The 7,476-nt window shown below is 38.0% G+C and overlaps 1 long non-coding RNA gene across 1 annotated transcript; it reads left to right on the top strand.

The window, feature by feature from the left end:
• The first annotated feature begins 1,240 nt into the window (after positions 1-1,240).
• Positions 1,241-4,885, top strand: LOC146439428 (uncharacterized). The gene is made up of 3 exons (XR_014851249.1): positions 1,241-1,288; positions 4,323-4,399; positions 4,750-4,885. It is a non-coding gene; the product is annotated as an uncharacterized LOC146439428 (long non-coding RNA).
• Positions 4,886-7,476: the final 2,591 nt, after the last annotated feature.

The raw sequence follows: 7,476 nt of genomic DNA, 5'->3' as shown, positions 1-7,476 counted from the left end.
TCTCTCACGAGTTTACTATTTATAAACCTTTGTAAAGAATTCCAGTTTGTGTTATACTGACTCCTATGCAGTCTGAGTAATAATTTATAACAGCATCAAGACAGAATATATTTTAAGAAAGAGGCAAAGTGCCAGAGTAAAGGTTGAGCCTACAGCCTGACTTCTGCATTTCATGACATTTGAGAACTTGATTTATCAACCTTAATGTTACATTAACATAAGCACATAATTTCCTAGGAACTTCGCATCAGAATTAAGGAAAAAAAAAAGGAAATGAAGAAGGTCTGAGCACAAAATTTATGTGAATTCTTTCCTCTGTATTGTGCATTGCTTCCACCAGAAAAACCCAGGTTGTGCTTTGTAGCTCTATTGTCCTACGGGCTTGGAAGGAAGAAAAGATCCTCTGTTCAGTAAAAGGCAGTTATTGCTCAGAAGAATATAAAGATTTTCTCCTCACTACATTGTGATGTCCGCAAGGGATGAAGGAAAGAGCAATCTCTGGTTGCTAATCTTGCTCCAACCAGTTAGGCAGAGGAGGTGGACAGGCACTTAGCAGCAAGGATTCTGGATGTCATGTGTGGCAGGCTTTGATGTTGGAAGGTGTTTGTGAACTTCCTCAGTCACACTGGTCAGACAGACTTGCTCTTAACAGTGGTGACAGCAGCTGTGCGTTAGTTACTCTAACTACCATGGTTTCTAATATAGGGGCAAGGTATACATTCAAAACATAGATTCATGGATGTTGTTGCCCTTTGCAATTTTGCTTTGATTTTACCTTTTCTTCCTTTGGGGGGAAAAAAAAATCCATGTTTTATTCTGAGATTTCCTAGGTTTTGACATCTGAGTTCAAATGGCCTTTTTTTTTTTGACGTTTCCTTTGACTGTATATAATAGTGACAGTAGTAATAGTAGTAGTAGAAAATCGAGTAAATATCAAACATGTATAGTTTCCTCTACAATTAATGAATCATGTAAGTAGTTAATCTGGGCTACTGATTTTCCTTTAGATGAAACTGAACATTTTAGTCTCTCAGATAAATACGATTGCAAGGAGTTAAACAGGCCACAGGAGGCTCCATGTTCAGTTCAAATTTCAGCTAGTGAAGCTAAGCAGAAAAACCTTGCCAACTTTTGTGCCAGATTAATCCACTTAACGGCTAGTTATTTCACAGCCACTTCTTGCCTACTTCCTATTGATTCACTGAGTATTTGAATTTTTCACTCTGCTTTCCTGTAGATGTGTTACTGGAGTTTCAGTGCTCTGAAGAAGGGAAGCCATGAATTTTTGGTAAGTACTCAGGTCCATGACTACATACTCTTCAAGGTAAATCTATCTACTTTACATTTGTTTTATGAAATTTAGTTTACAAATAGCATACTTTTTTATATGCTGGACTTCTTAATAATGGGTCAGAGGGGAACTTCATTACAGTTTAGGCTAGATATAGTCTTACAAACCAGAAAATATAAAAGGACAAAGATACTGCATTACTATTTTGTCATTTTGTATTTCATCCTTTTTTTCTCTTTCACAATATTTTTAGCCAGCTCCTCCATAGCAATACAAAGCACTGATTGTAAATATGACATGCTTTGCTAGTTGCAAGAAAAGCCCTCCAGAAATCCTCCTGACCTCAGCAGTGGTAGACTGGGGCCAGCTAGGCACCACTTCTGTCTGAGGCAAGCCAAGGTAGCCAAGAAGTTCTGTTGCAGTTCTTTGGGTTTGGAAATGGCTGGCTTTGTTTGACATCTGCACAACCTCAGGCCAAAGTAAATATGCTGCTGTGAGCTCAAAAACCTGATTAGCCCCCTGTCCCACTTGCAGCAGTCAAGGCAGACCACCTGAAAGGGCAGAAGAGATCTGTGGCTGGCAAGAGCAGGTTTAGTTTTAGGGAAATAGCACTGATTAACCTACCAATGCTGCTGGAGATTGATGTGAACCCCCATAGCAAGCTAACTATTAATACATACACATTTTCATTCTCTTCCAGCAGATCTTATGCAAATGTGTCTGTACCCTTAGGGGTCTTTAAAATGCCAGAGGGACAGTATTGCAATTACATTCTGGAATATTTCTACACTGTACATCCTTTAGTAATTGCTTCCTTAATTCCTGCCAGCATTCCCCAAAATATTTCTTATCTTCTCCACACTGACTATACAAAATTTTCCAAATGCTGAATTAATTCTGGTGAAATATAAAAAAAATTTTCTTATTTTCTACTGAGGAAGGAACAGGCAGTTTTTCACATGAGACATATTTGCATCTACATGAATAACCAGAGAAAACAGATGTTATTACTATTGTATAGAGTAACCCCACAGTGTTATTCTCCCATTTGATAGATCATACTTCCAGCTGATTCCCCATCTATAACCTCTTTACCTACTGTCTTCTGCTTTACCAGGCTGAGAAAAGATTGCAACAGCTTCAGCAGAACATCACAGGCTAGCCATCACTTTTGCTTTCACTGAGCACTGCTATAGGGTCTTTGTGAGGTGTGTGTTGAAGGCTGCAAGAGGAAGGGATGGGGGTATAGAAATACAGGTCCCACTGCTGCAGATGCTGTGCCTGAAATAATTGAAAGGTTAAAAATTATAGCTCATTCATTTCAAATCCATATTGCTTCATCACAAAATTCTTTTCAGGAACTGAGGAAAAGCGATTTTCTTAGAATGGCTACCAAGAATGCAAAGCAAGTGTAAAGGACTGACTATGGTTAGTTATCAAGTCTATATAATTATTTTAGGCTTTGCCTGCCTTCTGCCGTAGCAGCTTGCTCCTCTAAAGATTAGCTATCAGACATTCTGCTCTGTGTTAACCTGTATTTTCTCATCCATTTTTACAAATACAACAGAAATTTCCTTTCTGGGAAAGAGAACTAAAATTCAGTGTCATGGAATTACAAAAGGCAATGCCATTATCAAGGGATTCCTGTGAACTTTTGCAACCCATTCTGAGATGTGTGGCACCTCCAAGTGATTATCTCTTAATATAGCTCCTAGGAAACTATGACCTTCCTAAACTTCCTCTACCTTGCATGCAGAAAAGCTATTAACTTGTATGGAAAGCAAGTATTAATATCTACAGCTGAGGATTTTAATACAGGCTTGTTATTTCAGAGGTGAATTAAACTAGATTTTGAACGGAAAGCAGTGGTATTATGCAACGCTTATTAGCCTTCAAATTTGTTTTGGAGAGGAATTCATGAGAGCTATCCCCCTTTTCCATGCTCTGACTTATTCTAGCATTGGTGTCTCTGGAATTAGCTGTAAATATGTCCTTGGCAGCTATGCAAACAAAGCTTGCTCCTGCACCCTAAATCATACGAGTTGCTGAGCACTGCTGGAGAGAGGCAGAGCGCCTTCTGCTGCCATTGTCTTCAGCACAAATTGACAATGACACAGCTTGCACAGCTCACTGGGCTACAGGGTTGGGCTTATAATGAATTCACAGGTTTTTTCCCATGCCTTGTTCCAGACCATTGATAAGAAAAATATGCTAAAATTTGGTGAGAGGGGAAAAAAAGTGACAGCACTATCACAGGTTAAATACTGAGCTTGTGTGAATCAGCACAGATTCCAGTGATGCTGTATCAATCTATCCCTGCTGAGGTTCTGCTTAAAAAATTTTAATGGCTATCAATTCAGAAGAAATGCTTTGGATATATTGCTAAATAATGGCTTGGATGCCACAGCAAGAAACCATATCATGCCACTTATTATTCCATTTTAAAACAATATAAGCCATGTGTGAGAAATTAAATCTGTCACCCTGGGAAAGAATTCAGGCTGTCAAAATGGTAATAGAAATGAAATTCAATTACCTACTTTCTATGTTACGTATGGTAATTCCCCAGAAAATATTAAAGGAAATTGAAGAGGAGATTACCCAGTAAAGTGTTCCCAAAATATAATTATTATTTTAATTATTATAAGAAAAATCTTTACAGTTCTTCAAGAAACCGGATGAATGTTATAAGAATTGCAGCTGTTTGTTAGGCTAAGATTAGCTGCCAGTGACCATGACCATCATGCTGTGATGGCAACCACGGGCTCACTTCTGTAGATTTTGGGAGGGATGAGACTGAGGTTGAGCTTTCAGCATCCCTAGAAGAAGAAAGCCATCAGGGAAGTAACTGTAGGCCTTTTGTCTCTGAACAGTCTCATTCATCTCCTTTTCATTAACTCTTTCCTTGCTGGAGCTGGCTCAGCTCTGCCCTAAATGTCAGGACCCCTTGCGTGCCAAACACTCATAGAAAGTCCAGTGACTCCCAGACTGGGAAGGAACCAGTCTTCATTTTCCTGTACGACTTTTCCAGTAGTGAAGAGTGAAGCTCAGAGACCCTCCTTGGCCCAATGTCACTATGCCACAAGGAGTGGAAAAATGCAGCAGGAGGTACTCTGAGATCGCATTTCCTAGAGCAGCTTGAGAGTGAGCTAGAGCCTTAGGCTAACACTGATACCAGTGGTCATGAAGACACAAACCTCACTACATTAGCTAATCATTAAGATATTGTATGAGAGGAAGGAGGGGCTCAATATAATATGCAGAATGGAGAGTCAGCTGAGATTTAGGCTCACTTGTGGATTTAGTCCTAAATTAATGCATACATAATCTGTACTTAAAAGTCAAAGACAAACTACACTTAGTCTAAAAAGAAATTAGAATTCCTCAAGGCATAAATTTTTAAAAGTGATGATGATGTCAGGTGTCTGTGTTGTGGACAAATTCATCTTTTTTTCCAGGTCAAGTTTGTACAAGAGGAAAATAAAAGACAAGACAATCAAACGGAAAAATAAGATCAAAAAGAGGCCATTATGTGCTGATGCACTCAAAGACTGATATTTCCTATCCTATCACAACTGTGTAAGTAACTTCCAGAACAGAAAACTGATTATATTTTACATGTCAAGAAAAATGCCAAGAACACTAAATGTTTCACCAGTTGTGGGATGAAACAGTATGGTGTGAGTCCATGGTTATGCATTCCCAACCTCCTTAATCTACTTCAAGACTTTCCGTTACCTTCCCAGATTCTTAAAGGGAACAACAATGTATCACATTATACTTGATAGTATAGTCAAAGCAAGAAAATCAACAATATGTTTCCATTTTGTAAGTTCTCTGTCAGCCCACTTCTGCCTGTTCTCAACTCTGCTTTCTGGTGTAGATGCAAATTTGCCAGGTGATAGCACCACCATCAGAATACATGAAAGAAAACAAGAAAGGCAACACAATAAACTCTACAGGAGGTTAAAGGCCTGTATTAGCAAGGCCATTTTCTTTGTTAGCAATAGTTCAACCCACCCTTTCATTAACTCCCTTTACTCTGTAGTTAGAGGAAATCTTCCCATCTGATTTTGCTCTTTGCAATTTCAGTCTTGCTGGGTTATTTCAACTATCTAAACCCTTTAACAATACAGATGACTTCATCAGTTCATCTTTTTTTTTTTTATTCCTTTAATTATATGTTGGATGGGTCTTTGAGCACCCTTGTCTAGTGGAAGGTGTCCTAGTCCATGGCAGGGGGGCTGGAACTGAATGATCTTTAAGGTCCCTTCCAACTCAACCCATTTTATGATTACTGTATTTAGTTATTCATGGAAACAGACATACACATAAGCAATTCAAGAAGTGAATGACTTCCAGCATGAAGAAATTAATAAAGCAAATTCCAGAAATCTCAGCATATGAGAGACATATGGACAAAAAAGACAGAAGGTGGAAATTGATAAAGAAGAATAGCAAGGAGGACACCACACTTAAAGACCTTAATGATACCTTGGTAGAATAAGATAGATAGATTTCAAAGGCTAAGACAAGAGAAAATCCATCAGAAGTAGTAGACAGCCATGATCAAAGGCATGATTTTGGGAGTGGGAAAATACATAATTAGTTCTCTGTGAAATCCCGTCTCACAATAAAAGCAAAATATCCTTCTAAAATGCCATTTATACTTTTTGTTACTTAATTGTTCTGCCAGCTCTAAAAAGTGAGACTAGCACTGAAATTCCTATCAAAGATTTGTAATACATAGGGTAAAAAAGAAAAGGAAGAAAAGAGATGGAAGTTAAATCTGTAAAGCAAGCTTTGCCATCTGTAACCCAGCTCGACTTTCTATCCTATTGCTTGTCATCAAACAAATCTGTACATGCAGTGAAAATGCTACTAGGGCTTTACTGATATTTATTGAAGATATTTTGTGCTATGTACACAGATACAGACTTCCAAAGATTTGTCAACATTGAAATTATATTGCAGCTTCTAAATGAAGTGGCATTTTACCACAAAAATATGCTTGCAAGCATAAATAGTTCATTTGGATACCCTCTTTTTGTTTCAGTTTATTAATGAAAACCTGTTTATTTTTTTATTCACATTTGGAAGTAGGAGGTGAAATAACCCACACTAAATAATTTATTTAATGAATTTTGCCAGTCTTTTCTCTGCTGCTCATGAATTGCCACAAATATATGAATTCTAAAAAGCACTGATGATTTGAAACTATTAGCATATTTCAACAGATTATATAAATAATTCTTGCCACGTGTATCAGCAATAAAAATAGCATTACGGATTACAACTGGCATCTGTAAACAGGAGTGAATTAAAATGTATCAGATGACTTTTTTTATTACCTGCAAGCTTTCTCCTAGTGAGTATTTATACATTGGCTAGTTTGTAGTGAAAAACATTAAATGCAGCGCATCTAACCTGCGATTAGCTCAGGTATTTCTCCAAGGATGTTACTGTGATGGAGCCAATGGCAACCATGGCTAGCAGCCCAAATCTCCACATAGAGGACTGGGCAGGATTTCTGAACTTTATTACCTTGCCCTTGGCACTCCAGCTAGCCAGGGCATGGCTAGTTCAGATCAACAAGGTGTGCCCTTTGTCTGCACCAGTTCACATAAAGTCACTCTGGGCTAAATTTGAGCTCCAGCAACAAGGATGAAGTGCCCTGACATGCTCTGTCCCAGAAGGGCCCCTGGGTCAAAGACAAAGCTTGCTGTTTGCACTAGACTTATCTCTTAGGAATATTGAACCATTGCTGAAAATCATGAGCCTTCTTAGAAAAAAATCAAGAAGTGCAGGGAGTATTTTTATTGTTAAAACTGCTATTTACTCTTACACAGCCTGGCAAAAGGAGGGTAATGCAGCATGTGGAGTATCCCTGAGGGAAGGGTTCTGAAGAGCCAGTTCCTTGAGCATGTTTTCTACACCTCTTGCTTAACTACTTCATTTTCCAGTCATCATAGCCACATTAGTTAACAAATTAAAACACTGGCAGCATAAAAGAATTTTATCAAGTTTGTACAGACAGTTATTAGCATATTTACCATGGCCAAATTGTTTCACTTGATTTATTTCTGTCAGAAACAGTTTCAGCAAATACATCAGCATTCTACCTTAACAAAAAGTATTTATTTTCTCCTTAGCAAAAAATCAAGTTGATAATATTCTGAATAATA

This window comes from Lichenostomus cassidix, chromosome 3 (assembly GCF_008360975.1).
Source record: "Lichenostomus cassidix isolate B80296 chromosome 3, HeHo_3.0, whole genome shotgun sequence".
NCBI lineage: Eukaryota > Metazoa > Chordata > Aves > Passeriformes > Meliphagidae > Lichenostomus > Lichenostomus cassidix.
This window is presented reverse-complemented; position numbering and strand designations above follow the sequence as displayed.